Source organism: Passer domesticus, chromosome 2 (genome assembly GCF_036417665.1).
Source record: "Passer domesticus isolate bPasDom1 chromosome 2, bPasDom1.hap1, whole genome shotgun sequence".
Classification (NCBI taxonomy): Eukaryota; Metazoa; Chordata; class Aves; order Passeriformes; family Passeridae; genus Passer; species Passer domesticus.
The window spans coordinates 3,005,836-3,033,825 of NC_087475.1; the positions used below are offsets into that span (position 1 = coordinate 3,005,836).

The 27,990-nt window shown below is 44.2% G+C and overlaps 1 long non-coding RNA gene across 4 annotated transcripts; it reads right to left on the reverse strand.

Annotated features, from left to right (window-relative positions):
- LOC135291641 (uncharacterized) lies at nt 1–27,462 on the reverse strand. 4 transcript variants are annotated; one of them, XR_010354412.1, is made up of 6 exons: nt 27,008–27,462; nt 25,592–25,777; nt 24,674–24,811; nt 19,360–20,801; nt 1,242–1,370; nt 1–693 (listed from the first exon to the last, which is right to left on the reverse strand). It is a non-coding gene; the product is annotated as an uncharacterized LOC135291641 (long non-coding RNA). The 4 variants fall into 4 exon arrangements; XR_010354415.1 differs by lacking the exons at nt 1–693; nt 1,242–1,370 and adding an exon at nt 15,739–16,577; XR_010354416.1 differs by lacking the exons at nt 1–693; nt 1,242–1,370; nt 19,360–20,801 and adding an exon at nt 25,080–25,185 and having other exon boundaries at nt 23,957–24,811; nt 27,008–27,442.
- Nucleotides 27,463–27,990: the final 528 nt, after the last annotated feature.

Genomic DNA, 27,990 nt, shown 5'->3' on the forward strand with positions numbered 1-27,990 from the left:
ATTAATGTAATTGTTTTTGAACAGGGCACAGTCTCCAGCATCAATTAAATACTTAAAGGAAAAGGTGTGCATGGGGGATAATGGTAGCAGTATAAAAATGGCATCAGGCAAAAGAACATGTATTTCTGGTTAAGGGAAAAAAAAGGCATCAAGAGAGGAAGCCTGAATGAGTCCTCACCATATGAAACATCTCCAAAATAATTAATGAAACATTTCTTGTGAAAGTTAATATAATATATAGAGATTTGAGGACTTAAAGAACCTTAACATTCCTTATTTTTATCCATTTATCATGTTTTGGTGCACATGGCAAGTCATATATTTATCTTGAGAAACCTTAGGTAGACAAATTGGCTGATCAAATGTTCAAGTGAACAGAGTGAATGGAAAAGAATCAAAAAGTGGAAGCATAAAGAGAACATGTTTCTTTTTGCTAGCACACAGTAGGATACATTAAAAGTGCCAATTAAAAGTGGAACAGGAAGAACTTTGTCTTCATGAAATGAATATAAATTCTGAGAAAATTGCAGAATAACCATCCCAAACCCACTGTAGAAATGTAACCCCGGCTCCTCACATCATCCTCTGGTCTTTCTTCCCAGAGATGGTTTGGAGGTGAATGGAGAATTTTCTGGCCACAAAACTGTGGGAAGTGTTTTAGAGGTACGAGGAGGCTCCACAGGAATTGCAATACTGAGGGAAAGAGAAATGAGAGAGGTGAGAAGACTGGAAAATACATCCCTCAAGAGAGAAACCTGAACAAGTAACAACAAAAAGGAGCTGGGCAATGGGAAGCTGACTTAAGCTGTGAGCAATGATGACCATTTCCAGTGCCTGACATTTCCAGTCATGAGTTCAGGCTCAGCTTTCACTCCAGTGTCTGTCTCCCCAGCTGGAAACTGAGTGAGTAAAAATCCAGCACATTTCCTGTACAGTTCATTGGGGAGCAGCACTGGTTGCTTATCACCAGAGCTTTTATTTAGACACCAAGTAACAAGCTTGTCATGTGAGTGGGTCAAAGGCACTGCTAGAAACACAAGTATTGATCCCCAGCTATCCCCTCCCTAAAACTGTGCAGTTAAATATTGACATCTAGAAAAAGAAACTGAAAAGAAGCTGAATCTGGGACGTTTTTAATTCCTTAAGTTGCACACAGTTCCTTTCATCCCTTATACCACTTTCTCACTGTCATTGAAATATACTTATTTTTTTCCAGCTCATCTTTTACCTCATCTTTTTACCTTAAAGGCCAGCTTGACTTCTCCTGCCTGTTCACGTGCATCCACTGACTGGCAGATGATAAAATCCTTTTTTCCCACCTCTGCTCACTGACAGGGCAGGACAACCAGGCTCCTGTGCACATCGACAGCCTGAGTTTAGAGGAGGAAAAAGAAAAGAAAGCAAGAGCTATTACAAGAACACAGCATATTGACACTTGGAGAAGGTTATTTATTTCCAGGTTGTGCAGAATGAGGCCAGTTTGGGCACCAAGCTCTCTGAAGAAGGGTCAGTGTGAGGAACCTGGTTTCACAGAGCAAAACATGGAGGAGTGAGAAGGGTAAAAGGGTAAATCCTTAGACAGGACTGAACCACATCAGAGTCCCCACTGCCAACAGCAGGACAAGAAAAGCTTCAATTCTGACAAAGAGAGCCGAGTTTCCCCTCCCTCTGGGGCTGGCATGGTCCATGGGGAGCCCTGGTGTCTCTGTGTGCACTCCCAGCCACAGGAGCACGCAGGTTCCTCACCAAGGGCAGCTTATCAGCCAGGCAGCCATGGGAAAATGATAAAGGCCAATATAATTACACCTGCTTGTCTCATGGCTGGGTAAATATTGTGGGACTCATGCTCAGCTCTGCTGAGTCCCATAAAATCCATCTGAAGCCACCCTGCAGCTCCCAGGCGGAGCACTGGGAACTCGTGTGCTGCATAAAAGGTGATCACAACATCTGGGGGAAGAGTTTTGTACTAAAACAACAACAAAAAAAGGAATTTTAAATAGAATTAAATGTATTTTGGAATTGGTTTGATATAAGTGTTAACCAAACAATTTTTTCATATTAACAAAATTAATAAGAAAATTGTTTTGATAGGGTGATTTTTAAAATTATGATCTCACTATTAAAATCTGTATGAAAGTAGAGTATAAGACACTTGTACAATAAAAATGAAAGGTTTCTGGGAAATTTTCATTAGGAGTAATTGAGTTCTGTTTTGCAAGAAAAGCAGGCTTTTTTATTCCCACACAGCATTTAAGTGTCAACACTGAACTTCAGAACAGAAGCACTAATTTCTTAGCAGCCTCACCACTAAAAACATGCTTCCCCTAATTAGAGTTTTGTGGTAACTCTGTAATAAAGACAGGAACGAGATAAAGATACTTTTCCTCAAAGAGAGAGGGAAAATTCTGTAATCCATACATGCTTGGAAAAGAATTAAATGACTACATCTTTCCACAATGGTAGACTGGAAAAAAAAAAGTCAAAAAACCACATGGAAGAGTCATGCAGCACATACCAAACCCAAGTAACTTCTCACTTTCCCACAGAGAAAATTGGCCATTGGGCATTTTCATTTCTGCATCACCAAGTTATTACATCCCAACCACTCACAGGATAAACTTCAGCTAATTAGATCACAGTCTCCCAGGTTTTAATCCTTGGATATAATTTAACTTTACACCAAAAAGATCCTTGACACTGACAGCTTAATTTGGTGTCGCTGATCACTCCACTGCCACTTCAATCAGATAGGCTGCAGTGTCAGAGAGCCCCTGAATTACACCTGTGGTGTAATCAGGGATGTGTAATACTGAGTTTTATATTAATAAAGGCTGATATCACCATGATGCACTCCTGAGGCAGATAGCAGATGCTGAAATGAGTGCAGTAATAAGGAACCCCACCCTTTCCATATATACCTGTTAATAGCTGGTTTCCCTTAATAAGACTCTCCCAAAGGACAGGCCTTTTCCTTCCCAGCAGCCACACTTTAATACCCACAGCAGCAGAAAGGGAGACATTTCCTCCCAGAGCATTGCTGTTGCACAATGTCAAAAGCTACATCTCCATCTTTTCCAGTGGAAGGTTCCCTGCCCCATGACGAGGAGCTGGAAGGAGTTGATCTTTATCCCCTCCAAGACAAACCATTCTGTGATTTTTAAGTACCCATTGTTCTGGCAAAACACTTAAAAGTCTTCCTTAGGTACATGTTGAAATATGTTCATGAGTAGAAATCCTGAATTTGTACTGTTGACTCCTGAGAAAGAAAACTGACTGGGAGTTGATTGCTGGGTAACAGCTTTGGGGAAGAAAAGAACATTTCTTCTGGCAAATTCTGGGCTGCACTGGTTCAAACCTACCCCATTTTATGGTTCATCAAGCCAGGGGCACATAAAGTGAAACATAAAGACAAAACCACTACTGAGCACAAGAAAATGAAGTCAAAGTGGGAACTGTCCTGCCTGTGGATGAGTCCTGCCAACTGGCCCAGAAGTCCACCTTGCAGCCTCCTTTTTTTTTTTTTTTTTTCTGTAATTCCAATCCTTCTTCTTTTTCCCTTGCTGTTGCCACAGAGCAGGACATTTTCTCTCAAGCCCTCCCTACAACTTCCTCTCCTTCTTGCTGTGCTAGCTTGCATTTGGGCTAATTGGGGCCAGATCAGCAGCCAGGTGAGCACAGCCGTGTGTCATACCTCTGTCTGTCCCCGAGATAAAGCTGGGTGGGGCCCAGGCAGGAAAGGAGAGCAGAGGGGAGCTGCCCTGGGGCAGGGGGGAAGGACCCAGGAGGGGAACCCACAGCTCAGGAGAGGGGCAGGTGCAGCTCCTTGCCTAGGATAGTGAATGGGGAGCAGTGGGAGATGATGAGAGCCCCTGGTTTAAGTGAGGAATGCAATCCATTCCTGCAGGGAGATGGCAGGGGAGGAGGAAAAGGATCTGAAAATCCCTGAAATAGAAGGATGGGAACACAGTGTAATGTCTAGCAGTGCTTGTTACACTGACATTAAGGACTACCCAAGGCACTAAAATTGCAGCCACCAGAGACCTACCCCTCAAAAAAAGCACAGCCACCCTCTCCTGCCCTGCAGAGATCAAAAACTTTGGTTCTGATCCTGAAAGCTGACCAAGCCATGGACCTCCAGGGTAAAGACAGGCCCTGGAGATGGGCTTTGAGGAGTAACACCAATTCAGGGAGAAGTGTGAAGGGTCTGACAGAGCCAGGATTTTGCCCAAAAATACCACAGCTCTACCATTACAGATCTTGAAAGAACACAGGAGGAACACCCAGTGCATACAGACCCCAAAAATGTACAAATGGAGCAAAACACACACCTGCCTCAGGACACTGGGAGGCTCAGGGGATACAGCAGGGCTGTCAGCAGCAGCCCAGGCACCAGCAATCCTCCCTCACCACCCTGCAGTGGGGAACAGACCAGCACAGCTTTTGGGGAAGAGTGGATGAAGGGCATGGTATGGAAAGGCAGGGAAGGGCGATCAATCGGCTGTGATCACTCCCACGGGCTGCATTGCCTAATCCCTGTGGCAATTTCGGTAGGCACAGGGATGGAGGGGCTGGCAGGAGCCCACGAGGTTGTGTTTCCTCTCCCAGGGGAGGGGGTGATGTCCAGGTGTCCAAGCCTTGCCTTGAGTCACCAAAGCCCCGAGCGCGAGGCGCGCACCCGGCCGGGAGCAGAGAGCGCCTGGAGCTCCTCACATGGAGAGCACGGTGGCAACTGGGGGCAAACACAGCAGGGACAGATCCCGAGCTGATTACTCTGACCTTACTCAGTGGGAATTTTTGCCTGAACAACAACTGAGTAATCACTTTGCCTGTTGGCACACACATGACACACCATTGCGTTTTATATGGGAGTTGTCTCGATTTCTAATTAGTTTGTGCTTGTCCTGGCTGTATTTTGACAAAACAGCACTAGACAAGCCTATTTTCTTCTTCCCCCTCCTGTTTAATGGCACCTGTGATGCACCTGGGAAGCATCTGGGGGGTCCAGCTCCCTGCTGCAGCCAGAGCACAGCTTGGAGGTGGCACAAGTGCAAACTCACTGCAGGCTTTGGGCGTGCTCCAGGGATGGTGGCAGGGAAATCCAGCTCTGCTGCTGGGCTACAGGATGGACAGGGACTTCCACCAGGCACAGGCAGTGCTGTTCATGGCTGGGTTTCATCCACCATAAGTTGCTGTGACTGTGACTGCAAAGATGTGGCCTTGTGCTGTCTTTGCTGAAGGCTGTGGGGCAGCTGGGGTTCATGGGGCAAGGAAAGCCCTTGAACATCCTCTGCCCTCCTGATTTCAGCTCTGCCCACAAGCAGACATTCACCACCCAGGGCACAGCTCATGAAGCACCTCTCTGTCCCGCACTGCCCATGGATTGACAGATGCCTCATCCCATTTGTGGTTAATGCTTTTCCACAATCAGAGTGTTTAGGAAGAAATCCCAAAGCAGTAGCGCCTCCAATCTGGCTCTGTTCCAAAATCCCCAGGCTGCCTGACCTCCTGCCCACTGCACACCCTGACCCATGATGACTCTTCTCCCCAGCCCAATTTCCTGGCCAAAGTGCTCCAGCTCTTCCGAGCACACACTTAACTTGTTATATAACACCCTCTAAGTGCTGTAACGTGTTTCAGCATCATCACAACATCATTTCTGAGGATGAGAAATAAAACCCCAGCACCTTCACAGACCTCTGCCACCCAAGGTGATTGCAGAATTCATTCCAGCTGAGGCTGAAAGGAGAAACGAGACAAGTTCAGCAAGAGGGCTCTGATTTGTTTGAATTGATAGTGTTGACCCTTGCAAACGCCTGCAATTTTATTTCTAAACCCAAAGCAAGGCATGTGTGTGTAATGACACAGCAACGTGCTTTTAGCTGTGGATTTAATAGTAAGGCACAGGAAAGAAAAACACCACGTGTGTCAAAGTAAATATTGTCCTTGTGAAACGTAGTGGTAACAGCCCAAATCAGAGCCCAGAGTGCAATGCACACTGCAAAGAGCCCCAAAAGTCACATTTCTGTACAGTGGAGGGGTTCACATCCCTCCCACAGCCTCCCTGAAGCTGGAGGGAGTGCAAAGAGCAGCCAAGCCCAACATTCTGTTCAGTCTTCAACCTTCACCTGTTGCAACAAATGTGTTGCTATAGGAGATATACTGCCAGCATTTAGCACCTTTAAAATCTATTTTGATCTGCAGATAAGATCAGTTTACTAAAACGAGCACAGAGATTGCAAAGGTCTCGTTGCCACCTTAAAGCAGAACAGTTCCAGCAAAGCTTTGCAGGGCATGGGTCAGGCAGGCAGTGCCAGGTTTAATAGCTGCAATTTAGGATGCTGCTGCCTGCTGAGGTGTTTGCAACCCAGGCCATTGCACTGCAGGGCCAGCCACCAGCAAGGCTGTAAAACAGATCAGGGCTGAGCTCAGAGCCTTTTGTGGGCAACCCCCAGCACCAAAACAGCCAAAGCACAGGTGCACAATCTCTGCCACTGCAGGGATGCTGCTGCTGCCAAAAGTCACACTGACCTTAAACCACCGTGGATATTTCTGGTCCAAATGAGTTTTTTAACCTCGTTTAACTGGTACAATTAGAAGTGTGCTCAAATAAGGAAATTGGGTAAGAGCCCAAAAGCAGACTGGCATACAGCACCTGATGGGTTCCTTTCCAAAACATGAAGAAATTCAGATTTCAAAACTGACCAGATGAGTTGACATAAGGTTCCTGCTCATTTTGAGCAGGGGCCACATTTGGTATCCATCTCGAGTGCAGGATGACTACAGAATCACCAGATTTATTTTTTTCCATTACCATTTGTCATATAGAGCTTGCTCTGTAATCTGGCATTTTACTGAATAAGTATGTTGACATATATAACTTTCCTTAACTGTCAAGGAAGTGCACGCTGAATCTATTTCTGAAGTTACCACACAGGATAACTCATTGCAACAGGATCTATAAATCCCTGCACACATAAACCCTTAAGAAAAAACCCCATTACTCACTTGAACTTTGTCATTGTGTGACTGCTTTGCAGACTGCATACAAGAGGCAACAAGTGTACGTGCAGAGTTACACAAAAATAACCTCTGCCATTTTCATACATTTTCATACACAAACTTGAGTTTCCTGACAAAAATATTTTTGAATGAAAAATAACTCTGACCTCAGAATTTAATTTTTTTTTTTGGTGCAGTTTCAGATTTATCTGGGCAGCTTGACACCACGTTTCTAAAATCACTCACACAGGACAGAAAATATCCTTATTGCTTCCTAATGAGCTGGATTTCTTAGAACATTTAGACTTTTATGGTATATATTCTACTCATCCAAGCCATATAGTATTTCCTCAGTGGGGATGATTTGCAACATAGAAGGTTGATCTTAAAAGAAGAGAGGACAAGCCCTAATTCCAGTTCTAACTGGACACCTGAAAATCCAGTGGCAGCAACTGACAGGTTCTAATCTGAATAATTTATGGACCAATTTTCTTTATGTTTTTAAGGCAGTTTTATAGTTGGCATAAAAAACATATAAACTTTTCAACTGACAGGAATTCCAGGTTTCATTTGCCTATAAATATCTCCTTATCTACTCATATCTGTAGAGACACAGAATATCACCTGTCCTATGCACTGACCTCTGTACATTTTCCAAGATATTCCTGTGCTGTCAATAAACTTGTGCTCATATGAAAGGGTCCCTTTGTTCCACACCTTTATATAACCCAGTACTGCTGATAATCAAACACTATGATAAAAAAGAACAAAAAGAACAAAAAAACCCAAACAAACAAAAAAAAAAAAAAACCAAAAAAAAACCCTCTACAAAAAAAAAAAAAGGGAACAAAACACAAAAAAGCCCCAAGAGTCTCTCCTCCCCTCAAAAAATCCCAAGTATTTTAAGTGTGGATGAGCACTTGGGGAAGCAGGAAGACAAGGTGTCAACAGGCGAGTTACCATCCCAAAGCATTCATGTTTAGCACAGAAAAAGAGATGAGGCAATAATAGCTCTTTTGAGGGCAATTAATTATTGAAATTCAGATGAGACACTTGTCATTCAATGGATCTGCTTAGTGCAAGTCATCTCCCTCTCCCCAAAAAATTTCAGCATGAAGAAGAAAAAATAATGTAATGAAAGAATCACCCCTAAAACAACTCCCCAAAAAAAGCATTTCCTTCCTTTGCTAGTTGAAAAGTGCCCACCTACAGATTTTTTTGGACTTGCTTTGTAAATATGTATTTTTTTCTCATTGTGGCTCAGCACTGAAGTAAATAATTTTTTCACTGAGAGGTTTAGGAAACAAAGGGGAGGAGGAGTGGCTTGTTTGGAAACAGAATGACACAGCCGGGCACACTCAATGTCAACAGAGATTTCAGTGCACTTGCACAAGATGATATTGTGGGAGAGGTCTGCAGGGTAAGTGGGTGAAATATTCTTGTATCAATAATGTATCATCACTACAAGGCCAATCTGTCTGTGCCAGGCTCTGCCTCGTGGCATTGGGACAGACACTCATTACCAAGTCACCCCTGGTTACAAGAAATAACAGATCGTTTCTTTCAGCATCCCATGAGTGACCTGTCTGCAAACACCTGGATTCTCAGCACCAGCACACAGCTGGCACAATAACCTTAGAGAGCATTGCTTCATTTGTGAAGAAAAATCTGAGTGTTTTAATTAGATTCCTGTGTTGAAAGATGCACAGATTTTAGAGCCATGTTTCATGAAAGGCTGTCCCTGACAGACTTTGTGTGTGTGCACTTCCCCCCCAAAAACATTTCTGAAATAATTGCCCTGTCCTCCCAAGAAATCTGGCGTTCAGAAAAATTATTTATTTGAGTGAAGGCATTTCCAATAATACCAAGAAAACAAAGAGAGACAGCCACAGGAAGGAAACACAGATCCTTTTTCTGGGCACAGGCTGGCATCTCCTCCCAGACCTGGCTGTGCAGCTCAGGTCACACCCAGCTCCATCCTCACCAGCCCTGGCTGCTGCCCCTGCTCTGCTCCTCGTGCTCCATGCCCTGCTCCCAGGCAGGAGTTCAAGGCAAGGCTCAGCTCCACAGGTGGAAGCTCCTGCTCTCCTTCCTTCCTTCCTTCCTCCTCCTCCTCCCTCCACCCACGCCACGGCAGGGAGCCAGGTGAGGACATTGGGGTGTGCAGGGAGAGGGCAGCCAGGGTTTGGCCTCTGAGCACTCACCTCTTCTCTGCTTAATGCACACCTGGTGAAACCTGATGGTCACATCTAGCTTCTCCTATTTAAGCATAATTTTCATTTTTGTGGACCTGATCTTGCTGCTGGCTCAGGTGGGAGTCGACTCAAATGTGCCATTCACTTCAATAAGTTTAATTCTATGTTAAAATATCCTCAAATCAAATGTTCTTCAGCATCTTGTTCATGCTGCCCACTTGCTCTAACTACACCTGTAACTGGACTTTTTTTTTTTTTTTTTTTTTTTTTTTTTTTTTTTTTTTCTGGAATCCACCTGGCATGCAAGCAATCCCAAACTTTATGAAAACATAGATAGATATTTTTCTATCTCTATTTCCATCGATATTAAGGCTTAAGGGGGAGACTAAATATCAGTGTCAGTGCTATTCCTACGGCAAAAGCTGAGCTCCACAAAGATCAGGACATGTCTGTACAGCAAGATAGCAGAGCATGTGGTTTGTGAGCCTGGTAGAAACCCAGACACCCAGTGTGAGTTGAGGGTTGTTTTGATTTTCACGGTTTTTAGTGGACAAGTCGTGTTTGTCACAGGGGAGCCGTGCCACAACAAAAAGAACCAAGCAGAGACAGTCCCACAGGCCCGAGCTTGCAGAGGTCTCCCAACAATGACTCGGCAGCCAGAGCTCTCTGGGGCACCTGGCACTGAGCAACAGCAGTGACAGGACTGTGTCAGCACTGGCTCCTCACACTTGATCTTGGCTGCAGGTTGAGCAAAGCCTTTTCTGCAGGTTGAGTAGTAGGTGTGAGGATCGTAAACTCTGCAGGAAGGAAAAGGCCACAAAAAGGGGAAGGAAAGACCCAAAAGTGGAACTGAGAGGGTTGGAAGATGGAGGGAGAGAGAGGAGGCAGCAGAGTCAGACAAGTCAGAAACAGCAGCAACCTTAAGGACTAGCCTGTGAAGGAACCATTCAAAAATCCCACTAATTAAAGACCAGAGAAAAATTATATCCTTGCTCCCTCTAGGCTTCTTGATAACAAGGCTTCTTCTACCAGATGAAGCCCTGACCTTAGAGATAGCTATTCCTATAAAGGAGCTACAAATGCAAATTAAAAAATAACAAAATCTGCTGCCCATGAGGCCAGAGAGGAGTCCTTGGGCTGAGATTACCCTGAATTGCCAGCGCTGTAAGGGATGGGGAGCAGCCACAGCACACCTGGTCTGCCCTAAAAGCTGCCATGTCTTCCCAAAAAGTGCCTTGGACACAGCAGATCTCCTGGAGACAGGGGATGTGCCAACCTCCCCTGCCAGGGGAATTATCCCTGAGCTAATTCCCCCCAGCAGGAATGGTGGCTGAGCTTCCTGCTCCAACCTGATGCTTGCTGGGGCTTTCAAAACACCCAGATATGTGATAAATGATTTATCTTTATCCCAGCACAGGTCGGCTCCCCTCCCACCTCACAATACCCCAAGGGTACAATTAAAGCCCTTCTGGATAACAGGAGCACTCCCTGGAGTGCTAATCACGTCAAAGAGATTGCTGGAGCATTTAGAAACCTAAAGCTTATCTTCTGCCCCATACAAAAGAGGATCTGCTTCTGCAGACATCCTAATCTGCAGGATTCTATTTAAATTTCAGGTGATTCCCAGTCCACACTGGAGAATAAAAAAAAGCTGATTAGAAGTCGGGTGAATCAATATGTGCTGAATGGCCTAGAGAAATAGGAGCATTCATCTTGGCAGTAATAAAACTGGGAAAGCTGTGGGTGGATGACTAAAAGGAACAAAGGGCTGCTTAGCAGCGTTGAGCTAGGGTAAAAAGGCCAGGAAGAAAAGCACCCATAAAACTTTATGACTAAGAGCAGAATGAGATGAGAAATGCTCTGGGAGAAGTGTTGGATCAGGAAACATGTCACTCAAACCTAGGGTGAGTCACGCCAGCTCCTGCCCTGACTGCTGCCTTTTGGGACACGAGGTCTACCTTGCTGAGAAGGTCAAGTTCCCCTCTTGGATGTCCCCCTTGGATGGAGGGGCTGGTTTCCTTCAGGGAATTCTTGGGACTGCTCAAGGGAGGTCCAACAACGGAGGAAAGGAGGTGCACAGGAGCTCCTGTGGCCAGCAGGAGCAGGGAGGTCACTCTGTCCCTGCACTGGGGTCACACCTGGATTTCTGTGCCCAGCTCTGTCCCCTCAGTTTGGGAAGGACCTTGGGACACTGAGCACACCCAGAGGGGCCAGCGAGGCTGGAGAGGGGCTGGGAACACAAACCCTGAGAGGAGCCCTGAGGGAGCTGGGGGGGCTCCCCTGGAGAAAAGGAGACTCAGGGGTGCCCTCCTCACCCTGCCCAGCTCCTGGAAGGTGCCTGTGCTCAGCTGGGGCTGGGCTCTGTCTGCAGCAGCACTGGCACAGCCAGAGCTCACAGCCTGCACTGCACCAGGGAATCCAGGCTGCAGAGCAGCAAAGAGTTTTTCCAGCAAGGGGATAAAGCTCTGGAATGGCTGCCCGGGGAGGGGGTGCAGTCCCCATCCCTGGGGGTGTTTAACAAAGCCTGGATGTGGCACTGGGGGCCAGGGCTCAGCTGAGCTGCTGGGGCTGGGCTGGACTCCATGGTCTCGAAGGTCTCTTCCAACCCAGCGATCCTGGGAATTCTGTGAACCTCCCATTTCAGAGCAAGATAAGCTCGAAGGCGCCAGAGCCGCCCGCTGGCTGTTCCAGAGTTCTGTGAGGAACACCAGCATTAGGACGGGAGGGGAAAAAATCACCCAGAGGAGCTACAGGGCCACAGATGTGCCCTGAAGGACTCAAAAGAAGGAGAAGGAGCAGCAGCCCTCGGGAAGAGAGGCTGAGCATTCAGCCAGGCTGGAAATGGGGTGACCTGGGGCCAATGTTGCAGCACAGGGCCCGTGTTTGCTCTGCCCTCCTTTATTTGCCCCAGGGCTATTTGGGGAACTTTCTTCTCTCCAGTTATCAATTTGCAAGTCTCATGAGTGCTTAGCTCGCTTAATAATCTGGTTTTTGCTAATGTGTGTTTTGAGCTTGCAGTCTCTGTTCATTAAAAACAATTTTCTTGTAGAAATGTAGGATGGTTTAAATATTTTGAAACAGCAACATGTGAGGTCCCATGGTGAGCTAGTGTTCAGACATATTAAAAAGATTACTGAAACATTCAAATTAAAAAGATTACTGAAACATTCAAATTAAAAAGATTGTTTTCTATTATGTTTCAGAATCAGAATTCAATATTAAAAACAAATATAGCACGGGGATAGATCCCTAAGGGTGCCTGGGTTTGTGCCTTCTGATGGTTTTGCCTTCCCTCTCATCCCCTTTAAAATCTAAAATCCAACCACCTTTGGCAGTGATGTGTAGTACACCATAAACAACACTGAGCACAGATTTGTAATTACAAGTTTAGTCATGAGGTCACTGTGCCCCTCACAGAGCTTCAGTCCGGATTTTGATTACTTTTAAAGATTATTTACAAAGCTCGTTAGGAATACTAGCACAAAAAATCCAGAACTACACAGGAAAAGAAAATAACCAAAACAGTGGGATTTTTAGGTTGTTTGGTTTTTTGTGTTTTTTTTTTTTTTTTTGGTTGGTTGGTTGGAGTTTTTTTTTTTTGTTTTTTTGTTTTTTAATTTAGTACAGCTACATTTGGTTGCATACACTCTGAACCACAGTCCTTGTCAGCATGCTGATTTTCTGCCTGAGAGGCTTCAAACACCTCTGCTTTCTACAGAAATGCACCAAAAAACTCAGAAAAAAGTTTTCTGATTGCCAGGTGACCTTCACTGATTGCAGAGTGGCAAGTCCAGGTAAAATCTGGTTGCCCACACTTGGGTACTTCCACACTGATGCTGATAAATGTTGATTCCATTTTGATTCTAAATATTCTAAATAAATCCATTATTGATTCTAAATTGCTCCAATTCGATGTCTGATCCTCTTGTGAGCACACAGCACATGGACAGTGCATGTGTCAAGTCACATCCAAAGGAACGCTCATTTAAAAGCCTCGTTGCTTCCCACACCTCGGGCTCCAGCTCTCCTCCGAGGAACTCTGACAGACGAGGGACACCTAGTGGGGTTTTGCTCGAGTGCCAACACCACAAAACCTCTTCTAGCAGAAAACCATTCGTTATGTTATAAATATATATTATATTGTTGGCTTTTCGCAAATATTAAGATTAATTCTATATGTACAATGTTAAAATAATTTTGCTTTTATTTATTATTTTTATTATTATATTTATTTTTCATTATTTATCCTGTTTTGTCAGGATAATACCCAGTAAACACGTAATAAGGACCCTGCTATTGATATGCCAACTATCAGCATCTACCATCTGAAGAGAATATAGACCAAAGCCCAAAGTAATAAAGAAAACAGACCAAAACCACAGCCAAAAACCACATGAACTCTAAAAACGCAGACCTAAAAAAGAACCATAAAAAATAGTTCCTAAAATATATAAAATAATTTATTAAAAATATTAATATGCATAAAAGTCTATAAATATAGAAGCTGATGTAATAAAAAAGTATTTAAAGAGTATTTCTGAAAATAACAGTGTACTCTTAACTAAATACCAAACACCCAACTGTTTTTAACCCTTTACTTTATTTCTGTCTCCTACTGTCCTTTTATTAAACTTTTAAAATTTTACATAAAAAACCACCTCGTTTTTCACAGTTAAAAAATATTATCACACTGATTTTTTTTTAATTCAGTTGCTGATGCTACAGAAAAAAACCATACAAACAAACAAATAAAACCACCCCAGTATATTTCCCCAAAAGTTTTCTAAGCTTGGTCACAGCACCCACACACTGCTTCAGTTTCTTTCCCTTTCCTCCTGCTTTGGCTGGTGTTTCTCAGGGTTTGGGGTCAAGAGATCGCTGCCACATTTTGAAAGTGTTTCGCGCCCTAAAGCCAGAATCCACTGGCATTTACAAGCTCATCAGCATTTCTGGCTAGAACGGCTCCCTGGCCAGCACAGCTCCAACCTCCAGGACTGCAACCAATAATTTAAACTGCAGACAGGCAGAACTTTTCATTTTTATCCCCTTGTAATGGCTAGAATATTACCCTGTCAACAGAAAAACTTGCCTAAAATCTTATTGTTGAGTCACTACTACATTATTGGTGCTGTTGGCAGGGTTTTTACAGTGGGCACTGTAAATATCAGTGCACAATTTCTATTTTAATAAACAGGAGTAACAACATGAAGACACTGTAGGATGTAGCTTGATCCTTGACAGTTTTTTTTATTTTTTTCATGGGCTAAAACACTTTTATCCTCTGGATTTCTCTAAACTGAACACTGCTGTTTTGGATTACTGCAGCTGTGTGAGAAGGCTTTTTTTAAAAAGAGCCATAGCTGAATGCTCTGTGTCACTTTGGGATTCTCAGTCCATCTTCTGCCTTAGTCCAAAACTTTTATTAGAACCAGAACTCCGGAAAAGTTATTTCCTATTTTTATCTCTTCCAGAGTATTGATTTGGAGCACTACCTGAAACCATAAGACATTGAGCAAGTAAAGTAACAATTTTATCCGTTTCATTGCAGTGTAGCTAAAATAGAAATTCAGAGAATGCCCGGATAGCCCCTCTTCTGCACCTGCAGTACTGAATGTGCTGAGTACCTGCACAGCTCTTTCATGTCTCCAGGTAGATCTTGCAGTGATTGATAACTCAGCCTCTGCTCCAGCCTGCTCCTTAATTGCCTTAAATACCTGTTTCATCATATTCCCTCTGCTGGCTCCCAAATTTGAGAGGCAGACAAAGCCAGGGGAATGATGTTTGATGGCTTCAAAGTAAAACAGAGTCAAACAGAGACAGGAGAAGCTCTTCCCACCTCTCCCCATCAAAGCTAAACATAATTTAAGAGGGGATTGACTGGGGAGGGCCATTTCTCCTGCTGTCTCTGATGGTAACACAAAGCCAAAAACTTCCCAAAAAAGCAGCACAAGCCTGAAGCAGGTCAGAGAATGTGGGGAGGGGAAGATGAATGGAGAAGCAGCACCAATAGTCTAAACTCCAAGAGAATTTCAGTTTTTCATATTAGGAAGACACCAATGTTAAACTGGTAACTGAACCACTGCTTAGTATCTCTCTGGGTGGATTCACCAAAATGGGCAGGACAATTCCCGGGTACAGCAGTACTGATAATTTTTTTAATTGTGTGAAATCAAACTGCCTCCATTTTAAGTTTAATCCCTGAGTGAAGAGAGGGTACAGGAGCACACAGACCACAGCAGGACAAGGGGCAGACCAAGGTGACAGAGCCACCACCTCAGCTCTCACACCCAGCCCAGTCCTGTCCCTGACCACCAGGCTGGAGATAAGGATGCTGCTCCTTCGGGGAGTTAGGGATGACACACTTCCCATCACCTGGGTGCCAGGTCAGCCTTGCTGAAGGAGATTTCCCTCCTGCCCACACTGCTCTTGCTGACTGAGCTCCCATTGTCAGATAAAGCTGCACAGAGGCTCCTTTGTTCCCCAGTCCTTACCGAGGGGTTTGTGTTACACCCAGCGTGCAGTTCAGGCTAGGACACTCTCTGGCCATCCCTCCAGGATGACAGGCTATGAAATTCAGAGCTTTGAGAGGAAAGCAGAGGGAGGGTGAGCTGTCAGAACATGAATTAATACCTCTCCTAATGCACTGCTGAACCCTGGTGCTGTTTCTCTGAGCAGACATGACATGCTCTGTGCTGAAAGAGGAGTGACAACAGAGCCACCAAAGAACTGTTTTATTGTGGAGAAATCTCCATAACATTAACAAGAGGTACTCCTCTCCCTAAGTGAGCTGAAGAAAGACTATTTTAGAGGTGGTAAACTGACTGAAATTTTAGGTTATGTTTCTTTACATTGTTAGTGGGAAAGGAAAGGTTGTAAGGGGAGAAGTGTCCTGAAGGTTTTGTTCTGATTCTTATTACCCTTTCTTTTAGTTACAGTTAATAATTTTTTCTTTATACCCTTTTAAAGTTCTGAGCCTGCTTTGCCTTTCTCCTAATCCTATCTCACAGCAAGAAGTGAGTAAATACATTTTAGTGAGTGCACTGGTGATTGGGCAGCACTGAACCCACCACACCAACTGGGAAATCTCAAATTGGTGAACCAAAACCACTACAGGTGGCATCCCCAGGTTTTTCCCTTTAGCCAGGGACACCCTCAGGTGTGTGATAGGAAAGTTCCCCTGTAATTACACCCAGTGACAAACCAGAGATCTGCTGGGTCAGCTCCTTTTCAGTGCTCTCTAAGCCTTTGTTCAGTGCTAAAACACCACTGTCCCACGTGTTCCATCTTCCTCTTTGAAGGCCAGGACTTTTCCAGACTCTTGGTGTTGGGGATAAGGGTTCTTCAGGGAAAGTGAGCAAGTCATGGACCATCATGGACACCCTACTGACAAATAAACAGACAGTCACAGCCTCTGCTTCTGCCCTGAACCTTGGGGATCCTCCCAGACATCCCCTTGGCACAGGGCAGAGACTGTGCCAAAAAGTACCTGCATTTCAAACATTTATCAGGATAAAGAAAGATTATCAACAGATAAGATGATGGGGGGAGGATGTGGGGGTTTCAGTTGTCAGTTTCTCTGGGTCAGGATTGAAGGCACTCAAGGTTCTTGTTGGGACTCAGGTGTTTATTATTTCTTATCAGTAAAACAGCCTCACTACCATGAGTTTGGCAGGTTTTCATTAGAAGGCACAAAATGGCCAACAATCTCTTATTCCAAGGTCTTTTAAGACTAAACTATCCAATTAAGAGCTGACACCTGGATTATTTTCCCTTTTAACCCAATAACTGATCCCACAGAGCTGCAATGCAGACTGTTCTGCCCAATTACAAAATGCCACCCAAACCCACGGAGAAGGAGGAAGAAGAAGCATGAAGAAGAAACCCAGGACAACCCCCTGTGCCCTCCATCTTGCTTCCATCCACAACATACTAAAAATTCCAGAACCTAAATGTCTCACCAAGTGATCCACCTACACTGCTCTCCATAATCTATTTCACACTTTTGTGGGTTCCAGTCTGTCTTGAATCTGGGAAACTTTCTCCATGAATGAGGGTCAGGACACCCCAGAGCAGACAGAAATATTCCCACCCTGGGCTTCCACAGGAGGATTAGCCTGCAAAGGCCATGAATACAAGGCAGACTCAATGGCTGAAGAATTTTTCCTGTGCTTGCAGTGGGTAGAGTGACCCTAGAATCTCCCCTCTGCATCCTCTGGCCACTCATGATTCCATGGAGTTTTGTCATCAGGAAAATGTCTCCTGCCAGGCCGTTTTCTTCTCTTTTACAATGCTTCCCTACCTGGCTTCAAAACTTAAAAGACGTGCCAATTCTTTTGCTTTTATCACAGTAGTCCCATCTTGGTTTTTTTTTTTTTTTTTTTTTTAAAAACTCAAATATAAACTCCCAAAGGCAAGCTGTTATGCAGGAATCTCAGGTTTCATTTAACAGCAATAATAATATTTAAATATTTCCAGATGTCAGAAATGCTAAAAAATATTCTGAAGGTTAACAATGTAGCATAAGACACAGAAAACCAAACATTTTAAAAAGAGAATGAGATTGTTCATAACCTAAACTTTTTTTTCCCAAATAAAATCGTTTTCCCCCACCCAGAGGGAATAAAAGAGGATGAAGCTTGAGTCAGTGTTGACTGTCTGGGATTACTAATACTGAATTTTACAGTTAATTTTACAAATAAAATATGATCAGTCTAACAAAGTCAAATCCTCTCATATAAGGAGGAGGGATGGTTCTGAAACTTGTTTCTTGTTCTAATCCCTGTTACAAAGGCCACAGTTTAACTGAAAATTAATTCTGCCTTGTTTTTGCTATGTTTGCACAGCACCAGGAGAGCACCAGACACTTTACAAATGCTGGAGGCTGACTTAAACAACTGAAATATGAACACATGACCTTTATATGAGGGGTGGAAGCCGAGAATTCTTCAATTATGGTCTCTGACTGGTCCCAGGCTGCACCTTTTGCTGAGCTGAATAGCATTAGAAGTACAAAAAGTTGCTTTGTGCAGCACTGGCACCAGAGGAAGGCAGGCAGGTCCAGGCCCACAATAGCTTTCCTGTTCCTCCAGGACAGCTGGTGTCTTCACCAGCAAAATGCTCAAATGCCATCAGCTCCTCGCATGCGTCTCTCACACAAACGCATCACTGAGATCACCTCGCCCCAGGGACTCCTTCAAAGAGTTGATTCACTGCAGCCCCACAAAGGCACCCTGAACCTTCAGGTGAGGGCACACCATTGTGTGTTTTACCACCTAAACCAGCAGCACAAGGACAGGACCTTGCAGAGAGGACACAGTGCTCACAGCCTCAAATTCGGGCAGTGATATCCCAGAGTGAGGAATGGCAAACAGGACTGGGTGCAGAGAGCAAGTTCACACACAGCAGCCATTAAGGAGTTTGAAATTGTATTTATTTATGTATTTAGCTAATGAGGTCCACTGAAGAGGTGCATTTACAAACCACCACAAGTCCTGAACCCCTTCAGCTCTGCCATTCACTGTTTCAGTGCACAACATCCAGAGGAGAGCACACAAAACTGCTCAGAGCACAGAATCAGGCTCCCAAATTGAGACTCAGTCAAAGGAATTCTCATCCAGGAGATGCCTGAATAAGGCACAATTACAGCCTCAGTGTAGTATTTACTGAGGATGAAGTGTTTACAATATTCCATTTGCCTGTTAAGCATTATGCACTAATATGTGAATGACAGACTTTTAATGACAAAGGAACATTGGAAGCATGTGAAATCCACCATTCCCAGGATATCTGTTGCAACTTTGTCTTTAATCTCTTCCAATCTGTGTAGAGTGAAAAAGTGAAAGACAAAAGTCTGGACCCCACTGGGGTGAGCTGAGGGCACCTGTGGCTCTCAAATCCTGTTAACCAATGTCAGAGTGCCCCATACCCACCTGCCTTCCTCTGGCTGCATCCCCCCTTCCTGCAGCTCCCAACAGCCAGGCAAAATCACCAGCCACACTTTGATCCCTCCAAAATCAAACAATTTCCTTTTGCTGAAGCAAAAGTCAACCTTTTCATCCCCCACCTTGTTTTGAAAGGTGCCCACAGGCAGGTTCACAGAGAAGAGACAGAAAGCAAAACCAAGCAAACAAAAAGGAGATTGCCACTGAGCTGCTTTCATTCTCACCTGCTGGCTCATGGAATAATCTTCCCAGGTGAGGCCTCTCCTGGCACAGGGAAGTTGCAATAATTGCATCTCTTAGCCCAGAACGTACAATGCCTCTTAAGAAAACAGCAACACACACAATCAAAAACACTAAAAGGGAAGCTTCCTATTACCTCCCCACTTTATATAGATTCTGAGAGCACTGAAAGGGAAACAAAAAGCACCTGGGAAGTTTTTAAAAATCACAGCTGCAGGAAACCTCTTCGCATGATTGATCTATAAAGGTCTGACTCTGCAGAAAAACAAAAGTGCTTTCAGCTGTGCTTTAAGGCAAATCACAAACTTGAACAGGGGTTGTTGCTGCATGGCGATTTTATTTTTTCTGTGATGAACAGGATCTCTCTTTTGCAGTAGAGGAACAAGTTCAAACATCTCTCAGGATTTGTCCAAATTAGCATGTGGCAATACAGCATGTGTCCCCTCCACACCCACTGCTCAAGTGCTCTGTCTCTCTTGATACAATTAATGAGATGATTAATTAGATTACGATTAATAAAGACCGAGGAGCAGGTGGGAATTTTCTGTGGCAAGTGACTGATTTGAGGTGGCACTGTAGCCTCCCTCCTGCTTCCAGGCAAATGGAGAAGGGGATGGCCCATCCCTGGAAGTGTCCAAGGCCAGGTTGGATGGAGCTCTGAGCAACCTGGGATAGTGGAAGGTGTCCCTGCCCATGGCAGGCAGGGGCTGGAACTGGGTGATCTTTAAGGTCCCTTCCAACCCAAACCATTCCATGTGTCCTTGTTTCTATCATGATGGTCCATCCAGCATCACTTACAGAAGTTTGGAGTATTTTGCCATGCTGAAGAGCAGAGTTGGTTGTGCTTGATGAAGTATTTGGTTCTGTAAGTTTTCAGTACTGACAGGGGAAATCACTCCCTTGTGTGAGAAGTTAAAGCCCTGCTGTGGCTCCAGCAATGGTTTAAATTCTCTCTTCTAGGTCTGCTCCAGAGGGAGCTGTTTCACTCTCTTGTTCTATTCTTCCTTCTCTGCTTTGCTTCACAGCCACCCTTTATGCTTCCACATCCTTTCCCAAATTCTGTCTCCTTTAGAGCATCTTCCTTTTTATTCCCCTGCTGCTCCTTCACACAGTCACCTTCTCTCATGTCTTTCAAGACAAAATTTTGTTACTTGCTCCTCCGTTTGCCTCTATCACCTCTGCTGCTTCAAGCCCCTCAGCATCCAGCTCTCATCCTCTCCCAGTCACCCTGCACTGTCCGTGGAGCTGAAATATTTGATTTTTCATTGATATAATTGTGATATGAAGGGCACTCCACAGCTCAAGGCGTCTTCAGTCAGACGAGGGCAGTGTTACCAAACAGGTCAGTTCCCAGAGCTGCCCTTCCCTGCTCCTCCTCCCTGTGCAGCTGTTGGTTCTGAAATTAGCTGGGCTAGAAGTAAACAAGCTAAAAAATAAAAAGGGAAAGGGAAAGGAAGAGGAGATTTATGCCAGCTCATAGCAGAGTTTACATCAAGGCCACACTGGCACATCTGCAGAGATGCTGTGGCCAGGGAGAGACCAGCCATGGACAAGGAGGATTTCTGAGGCAGAACTTCTCTGCCACAGGCAACATGTTCCTGCAGTCCAAGATTTGTGTTTTTGCTTTTAGGCCTGAAATTTGAAATTGGATTGATCTGGCACCTACTGCAAATTAGAATTTCTTCGTGTGTACCTCACTCTTTTATTTAAATCTCTACCCCCTTCCTCCATGTCCTTAGAAAGTGGTGGAGCTGTCCTTCACAAGTCCTTTGAGCACTAATTTCTTTCTTTGAATATGCAAGTGACAAAGATGACAATTCCTGCCTCAGTGTAGTGGTGGAAGCCAATCTCTAGCACATGATAAATGTAACATATTTAGTGAACTTCCTTGGAGAAGAGAGGGAGTTGGTCAAATCTGACAGAGCAATCTTTGCCAACATAGAAGGGAAGTTGTGCATATTCAGGATATTTAACTTTTGTAAAAGCTAATTTATGACTAATAGTTCATTTTCAGTGCAGTACTCTGAATTTGCCATTAGTAATAATACAAAAACTGCAGCTAATTTCACAGGGAACATCCTTATTTACCAGGTTAATTCAGGCTGAGGATATTTAATTCTGCCAGTCTAGTCCTCAAGTGGTTTATTCTACAGAGAAGGAACTGAAAAATACGAAGAAGTGGCCTCAGAAGCAGTGGGTAGCTGGAATGCAAACTAAGGAGAATGGTAAAACTCATCTAGCACTCCTGCAATGGACTACAAGTTGGATTAGCAGGGTCCATCCATGAGGATGACACGGATGATCTGGTGTTTAGGCTGAGGTTATAGGCTGGACTTTACCAGAAACCCCTGGTCACAGTTTCCACAGACATGAATTTAATTCAGTAATTGAGCAAAATCACTTTCTTCCTCTTTCTCCCTCTTTCCTCTACACCCAGAGCCATGCTTCCAAATTCAGTTCCAAGACGGGGAAGCAAACAGTGCTTGAGTTATTAAGAGTTGCTTGATCACCTCATTTTAATGTCAAACTTCATCTCAGCATGATTTTTCTTCCATTAAAGCAGCTATCAAATGCTGGAATTCAAATACTCAACATATAAAATGGATGGGATTAATACTAACACAAATAAGAAATGAAATAACAATGTGGTTGTTAATCAGAGGAATTTTTACCTAACAGTTTACTCACAGGCAGAAAGTTGTATCTGTAAATTACACAGAGGCAATCTATTAACAGTATCTCCTCCATGAAATATTGATTTGAGGTTATTTCTCCATCATTTGCCAGGTGGTCCCCAAAGGCCACCTTGGCAGTTGCTAAGGAACAGCTCCATAGCTCAGGGAGAGCAGCCCTGAGCCCACTGGTCATGTGCACAGTGACATGATTTGGGGTTTATAAACATTTATGCAGTTTGTGTGCTCTCAAAAGCAGAATTATTGATTGAATTCTGTTTGGTCTGCAGATTGTGTCCAGGGTAGGTACATCAAAGGAGTAAAAATGAACATGGTTTGGATGCAAAATCCTGAAGTGATGCAGAAACTACTACACCTTCCGGCTTCCATGCACGAGAAGAATTACCAGAATTTATACTCCTCTTTGGCTTCAACAGCTTTAAGCTAAACAAGGCTACAGTATTTCCCTGGAAGTTCTAGGAGGGAGGTTTTGTTCCTGATCTTTCCCACCACTCTCCTTGGGGCTTTCTTGAATTGTACTCAGTCGGTTCCTGAATACAAAATTCCAGTGATGGAGCAGGGAGGAAAGATTCCTTCCCCCATTTGCAGGCACTGCTCCCATTTATACTTCCAGACTTACTTATTTTATGTTTATTTTATTTTCATAAAACCATGGCATTGCTGACTGATGCTCCACTTTTGACCTCCTGTAGACCTAGGAGTCTTTTCTATACAATTTGCCACTGTTTTGACAGTGAACCACTGCAAACTGCTCATGGCATGGCTGTCCAAGCAAGTTTTTACTTCCACTCAGCAGCAGTAGATCTAGCAAGATTAAAATAATTGAATGGATTCCCTTTGGAAATGTAATCAAATAAATGGTTAACAATAATGCAAATATGGAATTGTCATGATAAAGCAGTGCTATATCTCTGCTTGTGCCCTAAAGCAGGATATTAATCTTAAAAGAAGAAAATATGAAAAGTGTAGCATCCAAAAAACATTTCAAAAGCCTGACTCAGGTTAGGATAGAATACTAAAAGGGGGAATTAGTCCCAAATACTGGTGTCTAAACTACTTTTATTGGCTAACACTCCACTGTACAATGTGCAGTATTGGGAGGGCAATTCAGCTTAGCCTGATGGAGCAGCTCAGCTCACATGAAGTCACCGACACGTCAGGAAACTAAAATTTAGGCATCTGTGTCTGGAATCATGCCCAACCCCTGCCATTCTGTCTGTCTGTCAATGTCCTCTCCAAAAAAACCTGTCCCCAGTCATGAGAGTTGCCATGCAGACCTCACGATTGTTGTGTTGAAAGGTGGAATTCTCTTTCCTAAAACCCAATCCCATTCCCTGAAAATTCCAGACAAACTAAACCACTACTGAGCCAGAAGGAAACCACAAAACCAGCAACAGAAACACCGGGAGCTGATGTGTTTTTATTTAGACACACATCACCCCCATTCTTCTGGCTGAAGACCCTTGCCTTTGTTCACATCTGGAGCAATCCCCAGTGGGGATGCAAAGGGCACCAGTGTGGAGGTGGAGAAATGTAAATCCCCCCCTTAACTCTCTTTTGGGAGGGGGAGGGAAGGGGCTGTGCAGGTTGAAGCAGGAAGCAGGATTTATCACCTCAGCTAAAATTCCATTAACCATTAACTCAGGGGAGAATCCAGGCTATTGGGGCTCTCCAGAGTCACAAAAAGAGGGAAAACATGGGCCCCAACACAGTTATCCTCCAAAGGGCATGGATATGGCTCCACACAGGGCTGGGCAGAGCTGAGGAAATGAATGGCATTTTGAAAATCTTTTAGCTTTTTTCTTCCCCTAATATTTCTATGCTATTCTATATTTATAGTTAGTATTTGCAGCTATTTTTATAGCTAGCCTGCGGTTTAAGATAACATGTTTTCCTTATGCTTCAGAGATTATAAACTGTGCTATTTGTTCTCCCAATTGTGACCAGCAGGTTGAGCAGCACTGAAGGAGAGGAAGAAAAATGGAGCAGCTCCAAAACCCCAATGCCAACAGTCCAAATGTATGTGATAAAATACTGCAAGATATCTCCAAGCTTTTTTCTTACCCATTCTCCCACGCATCCATTTAGATTAAAATACAAGGGAAAGCAAGCAACACTAGATGGATTTCCCAGCTTCTGGAGAGAGAACACTGCCTGTGCAGCATTTTTGGATGAGAGGTGCTGACATAAGTCCTGCTGATCAATAAGTGCTTGTTGGTGCACTGGCCACATTGGAGAGATGAAAAACCACAGCACTGCTGTGTAGAACACATGTTCAGGCCAAGTGTGGCCAGATTTCTCCAGTCCTTATCTTTCCCTTTTTTTTTTCTTCTTTTTTTTTGTTAGAAGGCCTAGCAGTTCCTTATTTGTATAAAAGATAATCTCACACCTTTGTGTCTGGATCCTGTTTATTGTGTTTATCGTTACAAAGCCAGGCAGGTAACTACTGTCTGCTGCCCATTTAATAGCTGAGAGGAGGAAACCAAATAAAAATGAGGTCAAGCCTTGTGGAACCAAACCCAAATCCAAATTTTTAGCACCACTGTAGCCCCCCCAAGCCCCCATCAGCTGCCATCCCTGCCTGTGTAGCTCTTTGCTGTGTCACCTGGAGCCCTTGGTCATGAGGAAGTGCAGAGGTCCCCTGCCAGTTCCAAGCATCCCAGAACTTTCTTCCTGGGCCAGACTGAGTTTTTGCAGATCATCTGATCCAGAAGGTCGATGTAATAAATAGGTGTGATTCATGCTGATAAAATTGAAACGGTAATCAATGTTGATACAGTAATTAATATTTGGAAATAATAAAACAGTTAAAGGTGTAATGCCAAGAAAGAACGGAAGAAGAGGGGTTCCCCCTGCCCTTCTCCTGAGGATGTTCAGAACAGGAAGAAGCAAGAGATAACTATTACTGAATTTAGTTGGAAGAAGAGGAAAATTTGCTTGGACATCCAGGAAAATGCTAATTATATAAGATTTAGTGCTTTGATGCTTGTATGATATTAGCTTTGGCTTACCTTATATCAGCGTGGTGTGCATGTGTAATCCAAAAGGTGAATCAAAGGACACTGAGGAAGAGGAGAGGTCTTCACCAGGGACGACCCCAAAGAGTGGTACAACCACCTAAAAAATGGTGGAGCATGCGTGGTAAAGGTGATGATGAGGGTGGAGATACAAGTGTGATGAATCGAAAATGGGAGGAGATGGTGATGATGTACACCATAAAAAGGGGAATTTTGGCTTGGCAAGCTTGCACGTGAGGTGACAGGGGTCAAGCCCTGCCCTCCATACCCCACACCGTTATTTTTGCTTATGTGCTATTATCAGAACCCAAATTATCCCTACCACATTATACTGTCAATATTTTGAGTGTATTCAATTTCATATATTTTAAGCCACTTAATTAAAATTGCTGCTACATTTAATTTTGTTTGGTTTTCTTTTATGATGGGATAATTGGGCAAATATAACATCAGTGAGGTGGGAAATGCTGGCTGGCACGTGGACAAGGACAAAGACTTCAGCCCACCTGCTGTGTGATTTGTGGCCTTGAGTGTGGATTTTCCCTGTGCCAGGATGGTGGTTACTCCACAGGTATAAAGAGGTGCTCATTCTCTTATCAGTGACCTTCCTTGGGACATCTTTATCCTCATGTTTCTTTCCTTTAGATTGTTGCAGAATCTAGAAGATTCCAGCCCCCTTCCATCCTGCTTTCCTGGGAAAATGAAGACAAGCAGAGAGAAGAAGAGGAAGCTTAGGCCATACCTTACCCTCCTGCATGGGAGCACCTTGGCACTCACACCCACTCCTGGAGGTGTCTCCAAACACACAATCCCATGTTTTCCACTGGTATTGGTACAGTCCACTTGCACACATGACATATCCTAGTAAGGACTTCACTTTGTTTGAAATGTGCATTAAATTTGTTCCCTGTAACTTGAACTGCTGCGAGCCCCAAAACCCAGCACGTGATGGGCACAGTTGGCTGGCAACATGCCTGAGAGGAACAGAGTTGTTGTGCAAGTGCTAATTATAAGATTATAAAATAAAAGCCCTTCAGTAGCAAAACAGCCCAACGGAAATGTCACCGTTCAAACTTTTGATTTATTCCTATAACGAGGCATGAAAGGGCACCTTCAACTCAGTTTTATGTTTAACTGTTAATATCCTTTATCATGTTATGGTAATTCCTTAGGCAACCAGACAGATATGAAAAACATGTTGCCTTCCTTATGGCTGATGGTGAACTTTTGTTCTCTAACAGCAGCCCACAAACAAAATTACTGTATTGAATGTGTAAGATAATATTCAAAATTATTTTATTATTATGAATTTTTTGCTTAACTTTGTGCCTAAACTGGGCTGTTAGGTGCTTTGCCTTCTTAATCAAATGAATTTGGACAGAAAACTGATGAGAAATAAAAGCTCTGGAGAGATTATAGGCTAAAACAAGAAAGATCTTCTTAGGTCCTAAAAATATAATAGATAAAGGAAACATGGAGAAAGGGATTTACTATTTTCCCTGAAACTCAGATTAGGTTTTCCTCCTATTACATTCCACAGACATGCCCTTGCAGCAAGCTCTGCAAGGAGCTCCTGTCCATGCCTTTGGTACTCTCATGTCTTCAAATTTATGCTCACTTGAATGCATTAATTCTTGAGTTGTTCTGTGCAGGGCCAGGAGCTGGACTCGATGAACCTTGTGGGTCCCTTGCAGCTCAGAATATTCTGTGATTCTGTGAAAGGCAGGTCACTGAGTATTGCCCATGGCTCATGGGAGGGTCAGGCAGCCCTGGCTGCTGAGGGCTTGTGCAACTGAGTTTTCAGAATTTCTACCCCAAAACCTCTCTGGGTCCCAGCCTGACCAGACTCATGCTGGTATCTCCTTCTTCTGGTACCTGCTCAGAGATTCCAATGTTTCAACCTGTGCCTATTGCCTCTTTACCTTGTGCCCTTCTGAGAAGAGCCCGGCTCCATCCTCTGCAACCTCCGTGGGCTAGGCCCAGGCAGTGATAAATCCCCTTGTGCTGGGAATTTAAATTCTCTTTCCAGTTTGAGCAGCCACAGCTCACCCTGACTCTTCTTGTACATCCTGTGCTCCAGCCCATTGACTGTTTTGGTGGCCCTGTGCTGGACTTTATCCTAAAAGTCCATATCTTGACCTGGGAGCCCCAAACTGGGCCCATGGCCTCACTAGTGCTGAGCCATTTGCCATGGTCCTTCTGAACAGCAGCCCAGTGCATCCACTGCTTCCACAGTGGGAATTTTATTGCTCCCTGTCCTGCTGTCCTGGTCATTAATAAAGCTTAAACCACTCCTGGTCTGAGTATTGATCCCTCAGGCACGCTGGACTTTGGATCACTGACGGATTACAAACAATGCTCTGAGCCCAGCAGCCTGGCCAGCTTCCCACCCACCTTATCACCCATTTATCCAGTCCATATCTCACTAGTTTGGCAATAAAGATATGGAAGGAAACACTGTGAAAGGCCTTGCTGGAGTTTAGGATATGGTGCCCACTCCTTTCATACACAGAGCTTGTCATGCCATCTCTGAAGGTGTTTGGGCTGGCAGGGCACAGTCACCCCTGGGTACATCCATCAACCTCTTGTCCTTCCTGTGTCTGGAAGTGGTTTCTTAGGAGGATTTGTTGTGTGACATCCCCAGGGCCTGCTCTGGGGCTGACCATCCTCTAACCCCCTCGCTGTTCCTTGTCCTTCCTCAGGCTGGGTGTTTTATTTGGCTTTTTCCAGTCATCAGGAACCTCACAGTGAGTGACAGAGTGGCCTTGCAGTGACAGAGGCCACTTCCCCAGCTCCATAGATGCCTCCCATGGACCTGTTTATGGCTGATTAGCCCAAGCCCTGACTAATTCTGTGTTCTGGGTGTGTGGTTTTGCTCCTACAGGCTCTGATAAGAGGCTCAGAC